Source organism: Canis lupus, chromosome 10 (genome assembly GCF_048164855.1).
Source record: "Canis lupus baileyi chromosome 10, mCanLup2.hap1, whole genome shotgun sequence".
NCBI lineage: Eukaryota > Metazoa > Chordata > Mammalia > Carnivora > Canidae > Canis > Canis lupus.
The window spans coordinates 19,659,412-19,675,407 of NC_132847.1; the positions used below are offsets into that span (position 1 = coordinate 19,659,412).

The 15,996-nt window shown below is 34.9% G+C and overlaps 1 protein-coding gene and 1 long non-coding RNA gene across 2 annotated transcripts in view; one reads left to right on the forward strand and one right to left on the reverse strand.

Annotated features, from left to right (window-relative positions):
• ADAMTS19 (ADAM metallopeptidase with thrombospondin type 1 motif 19) overlaps positions 1 to 15,996 on the forward strand; it is a 228,514-nt gene that overhangs the window by 207,488 nt on the left and 5,030 nt on the right. The window lies entirely within an intron of this gene.
• LOC140641293 (uncharacterized) lies at positions 6 to 13,474 on the reverse strand. Its single transcript, XR_012037844.1, has 4 exons — positions 13,445 to 13,474; positions 5,077 to 5,148; positions 3,944 to 4,031; positions 6 to 963 (listed from the first exon to the last, which is right to left on the reverse strand). It is a non-coding gene; the product is annotated as an uncharacterized lncRNA (long non-coding RNA).

A 15,996-nucleotide genomic window follows, 5' to 3' on the forward strand; every position in this document is an offset into this window, starting at 1 on the left:
TCAGAATATTTTTGCATAAAACATCTAATAAAGTACTATCTGTTAAGTGCGTTGAAAATATAACTAAGGGAGATAGTGACAGGATCAAACAGAGGCACGCTTCATCTTAATATGTAAAAGGCATTATTTTTCCCCATCAACTTTTTGGGTTGTGTATAGAAGAAATGGAAAGCAACAGCATTCCTGAAGTTCTTTGATCAAATTAGGCAGACACAAATCATATGGCAAGCAAACAGTAAGCTTCAATTTGTGATAATAGTATTTTAACTTATGAATAAAAGAGAGTCTTATATATAAGTGAGCCATAGAAAACAGCTCATCTATTCACTCTATGTAGAGAATTTAAAAATCCCATGTGTTAAGATAAAATTCTGATCATATGTGGGTGAAAACAGGTCTCAAATACTAGTCATCAGAATTGTAACCGTTAATCAAATAATCCCCTGTGCCTTGCAACACTCAGCTGTGATATCATGTACTTATTATCATGGAATCATAAAATTCGAAGGCTTAGAAGAGACCTAATAAATGCTCTCTTCTCTCCCTTTATTTTATATGTGAAAAAAAAAGGGGGGGAGCTTAGTGCTCGGTCATGGTAGGGAGTGTGGTGGCTTTTTGTGGAGAATTCTAAAGGACTTCCTGGAAGAAGTCTTCTCAAAGTATAACACTGTGATTAGCCAGTTTGCATAATGTTGGCCCAGAAGAAATTCCTGACATTGAAAATCTATTTTCTTGTGATTACTGATGCCTTACCTCTCTAAAAATGTTTGCATATTAGCATCTCATGTTCTCTATACTTTTCTTTCAAAGACCTACAGCACTTCATGTTTACATTGGGACTCTTTAAAAGATGCATTTGTAAACAATGTAAGTAAATCCCTCCCTACAGAATTAGGAAATATTCAGCTTAATCCATGCAGCTTTGAACCATAGAAGGAAACTTCACATTTTAGAGGAAACAACCTGTGGAGGAAAGAGAATTCCAAATTAACCACAAATAATTTTATTTTCAGGGTTAATGTTTTCCTAATTCTAAGAGAGGGAAATACAATGAGATGATGGGGCAAGACTGTGGCTTGGGGGCAGCCTGGGTGGCTCAGCGGTTTGGTGCTGTCTTCAGCCCAGGGTGTGATCCTGGAGACCCGGGATGGATTCCCACGTCGGGCTCCCTTCATGGAGCCTGCTTCTCCCTCTGCCTGCCTCTCTCTCTCTCTCTCTCTCTGTCTCTCATGAATAAACAAATAAAATCTTAAAAAAAAAAAAAAAAAAGACTGTGGCTTGGAAGTCAAGACAAGGAGGGGGATAGTTTGGATTCCTTCATTATACAGATGGACCAATTGGTCAAGCTATTGAATACCTTTGTATATTTGTTTCCCTATGAGTGAAATAAGGAAAACAGATAACAACACTGTTTTCAAGCTATGTGTCTATTAACCCTTTCTTCAGTACTAAAGGTATGAAATAGGATGAGGAAATGAAAGTTCTTGTTGGGAGGGTGTGAGGAAGATCCCCTTTTGCTCTCTTTTAATTGTTAGCCATCCCACATTTGTTTATTTTGGCTAGTGAAATTTGAGGTGTTTTCCTTAAGTGTAACAATTCTTTTCTAAGAAAAAAGTTTAAAAACTACTAGAATAGATGAGCTCTGTTTTTCCAGCTTTGTTAATTAATAGAAATATTTTCTTAGGGATGCCTGCATGGCTCAGTTGGTTGGGTGGCTAACTCTTGGTTTTGGCTCAAGTCAGGATCTCAGGGTGGTGAGGCTGAGCCCTGTACTGGACATCACACTTAGTATGAAGTCAGCTTGAGATTGTCTCTCCCATTCTGCCCATTGTCCCTCCCTCTACTCATGCTGGCACACATGCAGGTGTGCTCCTTCTCTCTCAGGTAAATGGATAAATAAAATCTTTTTGAAAAAAGAAGTATTTTAAGTGATAAGTGTTAACCTCCAGTTAACTATAAAAAACAAAAACTGTAATCACAAAAAAAACCATAAGATTCAAGAGTTGTTATAATTTATGACACAGAACTGTAAGCTCCTTCATTGCGGCATGTGGAAATAAGGCCAGCAAGTCATATTTGAATGACACATATTATTGCTATTGATTAATAAATGTGCCTATAATGTGGCCTCTGGTTAAATCTTAAGCAAAATCAAAATTAATTGGTGAGATCATAAAAAAAAACATGACTTTTGATTTTCTATGCTAAGCCTAAAAATATATTTTTTCCAATTTATCAGAGTTTTATGTGTATCCTTTTTTAGATATACTTATATTGAATTACTTTCAGTTGGTTTTGTTGTGTTATTATATTGCTGCCCGACCAGAACATAGATCGCCTTTGTAAGGAAAGGAGTAGTTATGTCGCATAACATATCATTTTTGTTCTATGACTTTTTACCTCTGTCTGTTGGCCTGTTTGTTTCTGTTTGCTTATTTAGAAGGTTCAATATGTTGCATTTTTTCTTTATATGGATATAAGTCTACTCTTTTCCTTAAACCTGTTTCCTTGTTCTTATTTATGACTGAGATCTCAGCATAACAGATTTAAACAACATACACAAATTAAAGCCAGTGGCTCCATGTGAACTTTGACTTTACTCCTTCATTTTTACTCCTAAGATACCACTTTCATGTTAAAATAAAGATCATCCCAAAATAATTACAGAGAAAAGGAATAATGCTGTGATTATTAAGTTTCAGTGATTAAAGTATTCAAAGAGGAAGCACATAGATTTCTTAATCTTATCAGCTGTGTCCCTGGAACAAGAATAGCAGCAATATGCACACAATTGTGGGTGGATTTCTGTGCTCCTCGGAGGTCAATTAATCTGTCAGTTTCACTCAAATTCTACTAATAGTTTTTAAACTATTGATAAATCTAGTAGACTTAAAATTAAGCCTTGGATTGGCTTTAATCAGGAATATTCAGTGAGCTATCCACAAAAATCTAGCTATGAAACCGTGTTCCTCCCTCTATAATACAGGCAAATCACTAGAGAATCAGTTAAAAGAAAAATGTATCCTCAGCCTCGTCCACTATCTAAAAATCCTTAACCAGCATTGAGCCAAGGATATCTTGGCTAAATGGAGGCTTCCTAAGAAAAACTTTTGAACAGCCTCAAACTATTCACTGTATTTGTATCACCTATGTGATTTCTATTATTTATGGTTTGGTGGCTTTGTGTAAATAGTGGGGAAATTGCTCTCAGCTTAAGAGAGAAAATTGTAAATCCAGGAATATTCAAAAGAGAAAAATCTGTCATAAAAATGTTCAGAAAGAGAGACAGAACATGAGAGAAGTCCTAATTCTGGGAAACGAACAAGGGGTGGTGGAAAGGGAGGTAGGCAGGGGGGTGGGGGTGACTGGGTGATGGGCACTGAGGGGGGCACCTGATGGGATAAGCACTGGGTGTTATGCTAATGTTGGCAAATTAAACTCCAATAAAAAAAATTAAAATAAATAAATAAATAAATAAATAAATAAATAAATGTTACCTCTGATTTCAAAGTAGATGTAATACAGCCTTTGTTGAACAATGCTTGCATTTATTTCATTGAGACTAGAAATTTGGCAAAAATAGAATACAAATAAAGTGGGGAAAAAAAAAACAAAGTGGGGGCTTTGTGCTGGCTTGCATTAACCATTGACACAATTATATGTCACATTCTGACTATATCTCTGATATAGATATGGCCTTAGGGTCCTTCTCGGAAGAAGAGAACCCAACCCATATGTTTCTGGGTAGTAGAAATCCATATTCACTTATTTAAGCTGTCCTTAGAATACTGATTTGAAAAATATCATAGTCCCTTATGTTTAATGAAATGCCTTATTTTCTGCCAGAATTTGACCTTTCTGGCTTTATTTGAATGTCTGCAGCTTATTGTTTTCATTATTGCAGGCCTATACAGGAGCAAATTTAAAGTGTTGTTTTATCTACCTGTTATACAAAATTTGGTCCTTCCTGTAGTTTTTGTAGCATTAACTTTTCCGTGTAGCATTAACAAGAGAACTCCTTCCAGTGAATTCTAATGAGACACAAAACACCTTGGAATTGTATATAATTATTCTTGGTTTATTCTTAGATTCAATTCATACTCTATAATTTGAACTTAATTTAGTCCTTCAAAATTCTGGAAAATGAATAGTTTTGTCCGCATAGCAAATTATGACACGATTAATAGATTTCTGTACAAGAGATGAGTCTTTTTTTGATGATATAATTCAAAATAATGCTGGAAGCACAATAAATCATTTTGCATGATTTAATTGTACAAATAATATGGTATATCTTTGTTTAGAAGTGGTAAATATAAAGCTTGCAGTATAATGAGTCATTTTAAACTTATCCTGTGAAAGGAAACCACAATTATATCCACTATATTAATTTGAAAAGGAATCTAAAAACTATAAAATTATGAATAATCACAGAGGACATTTCTTTCCACTGGAGGAAAACTCTGAATCATTGAAGGAAATTTAAAGAAATCCTGACCAATGCAATCAAGAATGTCCTAAATGACCAGATAACACCATGTTTTTAATCGTTTACCTACAGAGCCTAGCTTTTTTGCATTAAGTCAAAAGAAACAAAAAGAACCTAAGCTAAAATTCCCCAAAGAGGGATTTCTTGTTGCCCCATGGCAAGGCTAGGGTTTTAAGACTGTGGAATTCTACATATCTGAGCTTACTCAATGCTGGCTTACACACACCCCAGTTAAAATCCATTTGCTGTAAGTCCTAAAATCCAAATGTGTATCTCGCTAGTTTTAATACAACTAAACTAAATGGGTTGTTACGGAATAGTAGAGAGAAACTTAATCACTTATTAGAGGATTTCCCATTCAAATTTAAAGGAATAATTAGCTGCAAATAACCAAATTAAATATCCTAGTTGAATGTAAAAATAGACAATGTTAAGTATCAGCTGAAACCAGAGAATCAAAGGAATGAATAAAATGACAACTGCTATAATGGAGAAATATATTGTTAAGTAGATACATTATTAAGACTAATATTTACCAAAGATCTGAAGGTCATCATTTTTATAAGACTAAATTCATATTAGCTTACGATTTCTTGAGGCTTGCATTCCCCACATTAAGTTCCATGGAAAACTCATTCCTTGGGATATGGTCTCCAGGTCTGAGGAATAATGTAGTTAAACAAAGATAAGCAAATACTGTTTGCTATAGGACTTTCAGATCCTTTAACATTTTTCTATACTTGGTAAATCTCAAAGAGAGGCTGTAGTGTTTCTTTTATTCTTTTAACCAAAGATCAATTTTTCAGAGCATATAGCTAGTTTGTTATCTAGTATAATGCACTTTGAGAAGGCTTACATTAGAGTACTCAAATTTGAAAGACTAGTTTTGTAAGTACTTTTTTTTTTTTTTAATGGGAGAAAATTTGTAGATTAAAGCCAAACTGAAATTATCTATAACGTAAAAAACTATTCTTGGTGGATTAGCATTTCTATATAGTATTGTTTTCTAATTATGTCTATGAGTCATTAGGAAAGATAACTGCCTATCACTTTTTATAGAGTCTCCTCAGACAAGAAAATTTGAGCAGCTATCTCATAAACAAATACGAATCAAGCACACTGAAATCTATCGTTGTTGGATCAGTCACTGAATTAAAGAAACAGAGGTTGTGGATTTGGTTTTTAAACATTTGAACATTGAGGAAACATATTGCAAGATGGCCCACCAGAGAGATATTTTACATTATAGGAATATTTACTTTGAAAATACACTTGTCTCTGAGTAAGCTCTTCATACTAAAGAAATTACTCAGTAATAATAGGATACTTTTCATCAAGAAAGACTTTCTCCTATCTTGTTTAGACACATCCACTGGACATTTACAAAATTTGCTACTCAATTTACTACTCATCTGGAGAAGATAGCTATCTTCTAAACCATGTACAAAAATCCCCAAACTAATAGCTATCAAATTGTTTTAATTCTGACTCTTTATACTGCAAGAGAATGGGGTATTTTTTTTACAGTGATATCATTTTTCGTTTTAAAGTCTCCTGAGAATCTGATCTGTTGCCCCAAATACATTTAAAAAATCAAATTTCAAAATATTTGAGTTACTCAAAGCAGTCAAAGCATTTGGCTAGTATGATTAAACATAATAGAAAATATTAGCTTAAAAAGAATGATGCTCACATACTGTCTGTGCATATCTTCTATCTAGAGGAAATTTATAATTTAGAGAGATTGAAGTAGTATCTCTGTCCCTATGTATGTGTATGCATATGTAATATATATTATATATGCATATACATGTATAATTATAAATGCAGATATAAGAATATGTGTTTAACATCCTTTGGATTATAAAATCAAAAGAATTTTTTAATCCACAGTACTTAATTTTACTATCTTCTTAATAAATCCTTGAAAAATTTCTAGGCTTATAAAATAATACTGTCAAAGCTCTTTTGTTGCATATCAGGGTATCTGTAATTTCATTTTCTAAATAATACCTGAAAGTATTTCAGTAAATAAATATGACTTAGTTTTAAAAATTACTCTTGATGTTCTTTATAGGGAATAGGGCATGGAGCATGCCAAAGTTCATTGTGGGGACATTGAGTATTAGTAGGTGGAGGGGGGTTCCACATAAAAAATATAAAGAAATTTGATAAGAATGTTATAAAATTCAGTAATCTCAGCATTGAGTGGTTTTTGCTTAGATGTAGTGAAATTTATGTTTACCAAATACCAGAGGATATCCAGAGATAGAACCAGATCACTAGGACTACCAGAGAAAGACATCATTAAAATGCAAGAAACATATGCAAATGATTAGCCAGTTTAGAAAGGCATCATATGGGGTCTTTGGATGCAGAATGTAACAAAAGAGAAGACTGTTTTAACAGGTCCTTGGTTCTGCTTAAGGTTGACTGGGGCATGCATAGAGCCAGGGTACACAACCAATATCAATCTTGTATGCCAAAGAGCAGTTCCACAGGCTTCCCTAACATCATTCCTACATCTGTAAAATGTGCCAAAGCAACTATGAGCCTTTCTGAATTTCACAGTGCTCTAACTGTGCAAGTAAAAATGATATTCCAGTGTCAGTGATGCAGAGGTCCAAATGATGCATATTCCAACGAAAAGTATTTTGAGCTACTTAAAATGAAGGATCTACTTTCAGAGACAAAATACAAATTGACTGGTTTAGAAAATATAAATCTGTAACTTTATATACTATATAGAGAATATATACAAGTCCATGTAGTACAATAAATAAAACAAGGAAATGTTTAGACATAAATACACACACACACACGTGATTTCAGACACACACACACACACGTGATTTCAGGGCTCAAAAAGCAACAAGAGATGTGCATTGAGGGCTGCCATGGGGCTACCAGAAAGCTTCATGTACAGGGAGCAGATTTTACTTATTTCTTCCCAGGTACTTTCTGTTTCCCCATACTACTAAGATAGGATGTTATCACACTTTTATTAAAACCAATTTGATAGGTGAGAAAAATGGCATCTCATTTTGAAGTGTACATTCTTTGACTCAGTAACTCCATTGCCAAAGTTTCTCCTTACACACATTCTTACATAATTTGCCAACCATATTCATGAAGGTGTTTATTACAGTATTCTTTGGCACAACAAAAATTTGGAAACTACCCATATGTCCATTAAGTAGTTATATAAATCATAATCCTGTATGCTGTAGTTTTTAAAAATTTATTAATAGATAAATACATGATAATGGGAAAGTTTCTCCAAGACCTACTATTAAGTGAGTAAATATTATGCAGAAGTTACATAGTATGAACTAAAGTTGTTTACATGTGTTACATATTAAAAATTTTGGGGTGCCTGAGTAGCTCAGTCAGTTAAAGCATCCAATTCATGGTTTGGGCTCAAGTCATGACCTCAGGATCCTTGGATCAAACCCCACACTGGGCACCATGCTTGGCTCAGAGTCTGCTTGTCCCTCACTCTACCCCTCTGCTCTTCCCCCAGCTTGCATGCTCCTGCTCTCTCTCTCTCTCTCTCTGAAATAAATAAAATCATTTTTTAAAAAATTTTCTGCACAAATATACAAAGAATAGTTTATTTGAATTACATTGGAAGAAAGGACCTTCTGTGCTTATAATCCTACCATATCCCTATGTTACTTTTAATTTTATAAGCAGGCTAACATTTTCTGTCTGAAATTAAAAAATGCATACTTTCCTAATCCTTAAATATTTTCAGGCTACAATATTAAAAATGACTGATGTCATGAATATATAGAGAAAGATGCCAAGAGAAAATTACAGAATTTCTAGGAAAGGGAGAAGATTGGGATCTGTAAGAGGTAAGAGAGCTCAGTGTATGAAGTCCCACAGCCTTGGGTTTGAATTCTGGATCTTCCATTTAGATAAGTTAAAAAATCCAAATGAAATAATTCGTGGAAAGTTCTTAGTAGCATCATGTCAGAGACACAGTAACCCTATAAATGCTGGCTGTTCCTATAGTAGTGTAAGCAGAGATGGGGAAAAATGGTTAGTTTTGAGGAATGGTTTTGGGGTTAAAATGAACAGAGCTGGGGTTGGTTATTTGTGAGGGAGAAGAGGAAGAGGCAGGTGTTAAGGTATTAAGGACTCCCAGATTGGCTTTCTGGTCTGAACAATTTGTGCAGACGGTGCTTCTGTGTGGGAGATAGGGAACACTAGGAGTCAAGTTGGAGAGGAAAGATTTTCACTTCTCTTTTGAACTGTTTCATTTGCCTATAAAAGAGTTAAATACTGGCATATAGTAGGTAGATCAGAGAAGAGAAATGGGATGGAAATATAAGTTTTGGATTCATCAACATTTAGATGGTGTTTCCATTTTTAAAGTCTAAGCGTACCTAAGGAGGGAATGTAGCTAGAGGCAGTTGAGCAAGGGGGTGGGCTCTATCTTTATTCTCAGCACAAACTTTAGTTGCTCTTGGACTCTGCCATTGGCATGCCAGGAGTTGCTCAAATTTTGTATATTTAAAACAAAATTCCTCATTTTCTTTCCTCAAACCATACCCCACTTCCAATTTCCTTTTTCTTGAAAAATGTCAATATCATCTTCCCAGCTTCCAAGGCTGGGCATTATCCTTCGCACTTTTTCTCCTTCACACAAGTAGGGCTTTGCTGTAGTCCTTTTTCCTCCCAGTGTCATAATGCAATCCTTTTCGTTTTTCACCAGGACTAGAGCAACAGTTTCTGATGTGCTTCCTTACCCCCAACACTCCTGTTTCAGACCCATCCACTCACTCTATCCTATAGCCTGAGTACTTCCAGAGGATTGCCTGTGGCTAGACTGTCAACCAGCAGATACTCATGCTGGCATTCAAAGCTTTCCAAATTCCGGTACTGACCTACCTATTGAGAATTGTCTCATTATTCTCATTAATTAGGAATCTCCACTAAGCTCAGGCCTGAGCAGTTTGTACTTGTACTTTTTTCTGTGTCTTTGAGATATCTCTTTGCCTAGAATGTATTTCCTCCAACTACCTGAGTCTTTCTTTTCTTTTCTTTTTTTTTAAAGTTTTTATTCATTCATTCATGAGAGACACAGAGAGAGGCAGAGACGTAGGCAGAGGGAGAAGCAGGCTTCCTGCAGGGAACCCAATACAGGACTTGATACCAGGACCCCAGGATCACAACCTGAGCCAAAGGCACACGCTCAACCACAGAGTCACCCAGGTGCCCCAACCTGAGTCTTTCAAGGACCATTTGAAGTGTTTGATTTTTCAAAGGCTTTGGCAACAAATGAGAGAATTTCTTTGCACTTAATGACAATGTTACTTTTTCTCAATTATTTATTGCCTTATACTACTGCTATCTGATTAAGAATATCTTGGGATGCTCCGTCAACTATGCATCTGATTCTTGTTTTCAGCTCAGATCATGATCTCAGGGTCATGAGATTGAGCCCCAGAGTCTGCTTAAGATTCTCTCTCCCCCTGTTACCCCTTCCTGCTTGCTCTCTCTCTCTCAAATAAACAAATATTTAAAAAATAGATAAAGACTATCTCAACCCCTTTACCTTGCTCACAGATCTCTCTGAGTGACCACAACATTGTATTACATTTAGTGATGTTTATTGAATAAAATGATCTCTAAACTTTTTCATCAAGTAAGCAAAAAATGTAGGATACATCTAAACATTGTGTTTCTTCTGATCCATTTTATTTTCTGACTCTAATTCTGTAAGAACCACAATGTTGCATGTATTTTACTACAAAGGAATTTGTAACTAGCTTCTTTTTCTTAGGGAAAATTAAGCAGTATAATTTTATGTAAATACATGACTCCCTTGATCTTTTTCTGTATGGTAAATCAAACTACTTATAAATGTGATTTTTTAAGTAAACCTACCCTTATTTGAATAACATGTTACTTAAGCCCAAAAAAAAGTGCTTAACATTGATCTTTGAGGTAGCTGGTAGACATCCTTTGCATTCTCTTGAATCCATTTGGCTGAAATACCTGCCATCAGGTTAGATGGCAGATATATAACACATAAAGAAAGCAGCAGTTGGAAGCAAAACACACTTAAGAATCTTCACTGTGACCTGGAAAACGCTTGGTTTATTTCAGGTTGGCACAACTTAAAGCTAACTACCTAGTGCTTTCTGTGCTATTTTAAACCAAGACTTTATTAAAACAAACAAAACAAAACACACTTCTCTCCCATGGCCACAGAGGGATCTGATCCATTTTGGACATAGGATTATTGAACTAGACCTGGAAAGTATTTTATTTGAAAAGGAAATTCAATCACTATCATTCCAAACAGTTCTGTCTGGTGGGAAGATGTTTCTCTGGAATGACAGAGATAAAATAGAAATGTCTCGATAGTCGTTTTTTCACCTCTCCAACACCCTGTGATTCATAGGGTGAGCATTAGCAGAATTCCAAATGTGTTCAAGACTTTGTGTTTATTAATTGCTTCTTAATGCAGAACATCTTTTTTTTCTTCCATAATTGTTGTGATCAATGTGTACTTTAATATAAAAAATTATTTGAGGAGTTAATTTGACGGCCCTTTCATAACATGCTCACTTCTCTGCTAATCATTCATAAGCATTCTGCTTGATTGTGCCACACACATTTCCTTGATTTGCTATAACGATATGCAGACATTTTCATTAAAGAGAAAAGAATAGTTTGAGCTGTAGAACGAAATGATGAATTAATTAAACACATATGCAAAAAAATCCTCAAACATCTGACCTCTAGGAATAGATTCAATTCCAAATACTCATGTGTTAAATAAGGCAGTTGAACTACTTTAAAAAGACGCTGAAACACTGACCAAAATAAATAGCAAATCTTAAAAAACAAACCTAACTTTTGTTCCTCAGTATGCTTGTTTCACACTCACTTTATTAAAAAGTCAAAAGATGGAACTGCCAAACATATACATAAATGAATAGGAATGCTGTGCTAATAATTTCCAGTAGAAGTCATCATTTACTTTCCTTATGAGGTCCACTCTCCACTGCAAATGCTACTTCACTCTTGTTAAACCACTCTGGAATAATCCACTTATTCCCAAAGACAAATTATTCAAGTCAATGCTGTTAACCTTGTTTTAGATTGGCACTTCTCATTATAGATTCTATCGGGTTCTGTAAGATTGTCTATGATATTGGTTTCAAAAAATTTTTTGAACTCTGTTTGCCAGTGACAATTTTCTCTTAATTTAGGAATTCCTATTTCTTACAGAGGCCAGCTGGAAATGAGTAAAGCATTACAGAGCCTTCCTTAGCTGTTGGCCTAGAGAAAACACATTCTCTCCAAAATATATATCTTTGGCACAGTCTAGAAGGAAGGAATCTCGGGTAATCTCTCTGCTAGCCAAGTGTGAAAATTATTATTTTTAACCCCTGAATATACTAAAATTTGTTTGTGTTTCTGAGGAATTCAAAAGCAAACCAGCATTAGTCATGTTTGTAAGCCAAGAGAACTGCAAATAAATATCTTATAGTAGCATTTTTACTCTTGGGTTTTCTGCCTCTTTGCTGCTATGTTTAAGAGGACATTTTACAATGCTTACAGCTTGAAGAGTTTTACAGTTTAACATGCACAGATTAATAGTTCTATAAACTCACTGGCAAACTAGTTGATTATTTAACTGGTGTCTACAAATTTATTTATTCCACACTGTCCCAGTTTGTTGCCAAATCTAAGTTATCTAAATATCCAGGGTAACAAATAACAAGCACCAAAGCAGTATCTTTGTGACTATTCTGAAGTCCTGAAAGGAGAGGTAGGAAACTATCATTTAACCAATAATTGTAAAGTTTGGCACTTTACTACAGAACCCCATACCTAAGACTAGATGTGGAAGTAATTTTTAGCTCCCTGTTCAGAACCACGTATGCAGAGTAGATCTACTTGATCTCAGAACATATTAAGCACAGAAGCACTATAAGAATCAGAGATCAGTGCAAAGAATGAGAGTCTCCTCTCTACATAGGTGAGTAATTACAAGGTATTTGTGGATATTCCATTTATAAAGGGTTCTTTAGTGAAAATATGTTTTCTAGAAGTACATAGGTCACTTCTTGGACAAGAAGAAATGTTCCTTGATGAATTTAACAGAGATTTGACAGTTGGTAGGTTTTACCATGAGCCATTGTGGAATTTCCTACATGATTCATGAATTTTCAACGGACAGAAAGATAATTCTATTCTTTGCAAAAGTAGATTCAAGTAGTACGATGGACAAGAACCTCTGAACTTTGAGGAACTCTTAGAATCATTCTCCTCTGTCATTTTGACACTCTATTAATTTTTATATGGCTATTTATTGGTGCCTGTGTAGCTCTTTTTCTTTGAATTAAGCATGTTTTACTCATGTAAGTGTATTACAGAGCACGTTTGCTATCATTCACTACTGTTTAGTAAATTTATGTCATTCAGTATAATGGTATTCAGAGAAACTTTGGGGAACAATACATGTAGATTATTTTTAAAAGGTGCAGATTCTTGATAAGCATATTCAAATCTATCACAAGAGGAATATTTCTATATAAAATGATGAAAATTTAGCAGCAGAGTATGCTCATATCTTCTATGTGGTATTCAATGCACCAAAACCTTATTTATTCCATTGTGTTAATTAAGGCCTAATTATCTTCAAACTTTCAATGTTAGACTTGGAAAGAAATAATTTCACCAGGGATCAATAAAATATCTCAAGGTAAACAGCCTTTTCTTGAACACCTTCTCTAAGATGTTTACATGTTTTTCAAAGTATTAAACCAATACCTGAGCAACAGTGTCTAATAATGCCATAAATAATATCATGTCAGAAGTGAAATATATATCTATGGTCAGTTTCTCTCTGCAATTCACATTTTGGGCAGTGCCTCAATGCTCATTCATCTTTTGTGATGGAAGGAAGGATTTTACACCTTGGCTTACCCATGAGATGGACTTCACAGCCATTCAGAGTTCATTTCATCGTTTTCTGTGAAAATGCCACATAGTTGAGAGTTTAAGATTTTTTTTTTTTAGTGTGTTCGTTTTTCCTACATTTTTTCTATTTCCCTTTGTTTATTTGCATTTAGGCCAATCCATATGTTTGTGAAACCATTCTAGCATCTTAACCTGCTTTTGCCAGTACTAGCAAATCCTGTCCACCACGGGGCTATCATCTAACTTCATACATATAACTTTTCAAGACTTAAATCTGTATCTAACATCAGATGATGCTTGGCCATTTTTAGAAAACTATATGAGCTAAGGAAACATCCTCTATATACTTCCCTCAACTTGTACATCACTTACTTCGCCAGACATTTCTCTTCCAGTTAGTTCAAATAAAATTTTCTTAGGTAAAATAAGTCTATTAGTTAGTTCTTATTACCTGGCATAAGAATGACAGAAAGAAAATAAAATTTTAGGTAATAGAAATGGTTATAAGGTTCTATAAATGTATATCTCCTTTTAAAAAGAGGATGAAGCCTTCTTATTGACTTGCCAACATTTGTATTCACAATTCTCATTTACTGAACAATTTCTCTAATTATTTTAATAGTGCAAACTGTGAATTATTGAGAAAATTTCCCTAATCATGTTTAGAGTTTGATATGTCAGCTACTGTGTAAACATAATTTAATACAGTGCTAGAAGTTGTCACTAGTGTCCCAGGGCCAGGAAGGATTTATTCCATTAAAAGAAAAATCTATGGTGATATTATCTAAAGATATGGCTTATGTGTTGCCAAGTGCAGGGAAGGTCATAATTTTCTCAGGTAGGCTGAAAGGATGAATATCACAAAATCAGGAAAACAAATTTCACTTCCAGAGACCTTGGGGCTCATTTTTTTGGTAGGAGAGAGGGATTACCAATAATCAGTTCTTCTTGTACCTTGTTATCTTGGTCAAAATTAACTCCAAAATCATGTGAGCAATGTTCTAAACTATTTAAGTTTGTTCTAAAGATTATTGTTTCCTGTTTACTCTCATAAATCTGGGACATCAAGACTGTTTCCTGTTCAGAATTAAAGGCTTCTAATTCGTGGAATTGATTCACAAGGTGCTTTGCTTCAGAGGCCCTTCAGGGCAAGGGCAAGATTAACTGTTGAGTATTTGTCAGACAAAACAAGTCTCTCTATTTAAAATACTCTAGTCAGGGAACTTTACTCGTAAAAGAAATATCAATGGCAAGTTATCTGGTCCACCCTGTGTTCTTTACCAGTTTCTAGCCAATTAATGTTGGCATTTTAGTGTTTTGACCTTGAGTGCAAGTGTAGAGTGTGCTGCCTTGTTTCAAATACATTTTAAATTTACTTGATACTTCTGTGAAGGGCAAGATTTAAAATGTATTAGATAAAAAGACTGAGGGAGGGAAGGAAGGAAGGGGAGGAGAGAGAGAGAAAGAAAAAAACATTGAAATTAATCTGAGATCTATAGAAACACAGTGGAAAGAACATCATATTTGGAATGAAAAGACTTGCATCTGATGTTTGTCTCTCCTTTTTGTGGAACAAGTCTTTGTCACTCTATCCTTGAGTTCTCTCTGATCATCTCATTTGAATTACAGAGTCCTTCACCCCAGATGTTTCCAAGCTCCCCATTCCCCGCCTTAGTTTTTCCAGACCACCAGTCAATATGTAATGTGCAATGAAATTTAAATCTTTATTTTCCTGCTCCCTCCTATTAGAATGTAAATTCCCTGAGGGCATGTGTCTTTGTCTGTTTTGTGTACTGTCATATCCAATATCCAAAACAGCGTTTGGCACATTGTGGACTTCAGTAAACATTTATTGAATGAATGAATGAATGAAATAATCTCTATGAGCCTCACTCTTTTCACTTTTTAAAGTTTAACCAAGGACAGCCCCGGGTGGCTCAGCAGTTTAGCGCCACCTTCGGCCCAGGGCCTGATCCTGGTGACCCAGGATCGAGTTCCATGTCGGGCTTCCCACAGGGAGCCTGCTTCTCCCTCTGCCTGTGTCTCTGCCTCTCTCTCTCTCTCTCTCTCTGTGTGTCTCTCATTAATAAATAAATAAAAATAAAATCTTTTAAAAAAAATAAAGTTTAACCAAAACATTCTGTATACAAGCATATTAGATAATGCCTGAAATATAATAGCTCTTTCCTGTGTCCATTCATTTGTGTTCATCTAATACGTAGACATACCAGTAAAATGTCTTTAGACGAGGTGACTCTATGTTCCAGATTACCCATACTGTCCAATGTATAGGAATCATTACTTTAACCACTTATTTCACCAGTGCTCTGATTTGGGTGGTAAATTATATGCTAACCCTATCTCAAGACAAATCCTGCATGTGAATTGTCCTTAAGGCAAAAAAGTTTACCTCCTATCTTATAACCTGGGTTATAGCAAAACGAAACAAAAAGGCCCTAATTTCACTAATATTTAAGTTAATAGTAAGGTAACAAGGATTAGAAATCCATTTGGCAGGATAAAGACAAGAAAATATTTCTGATTATTAACATAGAAAG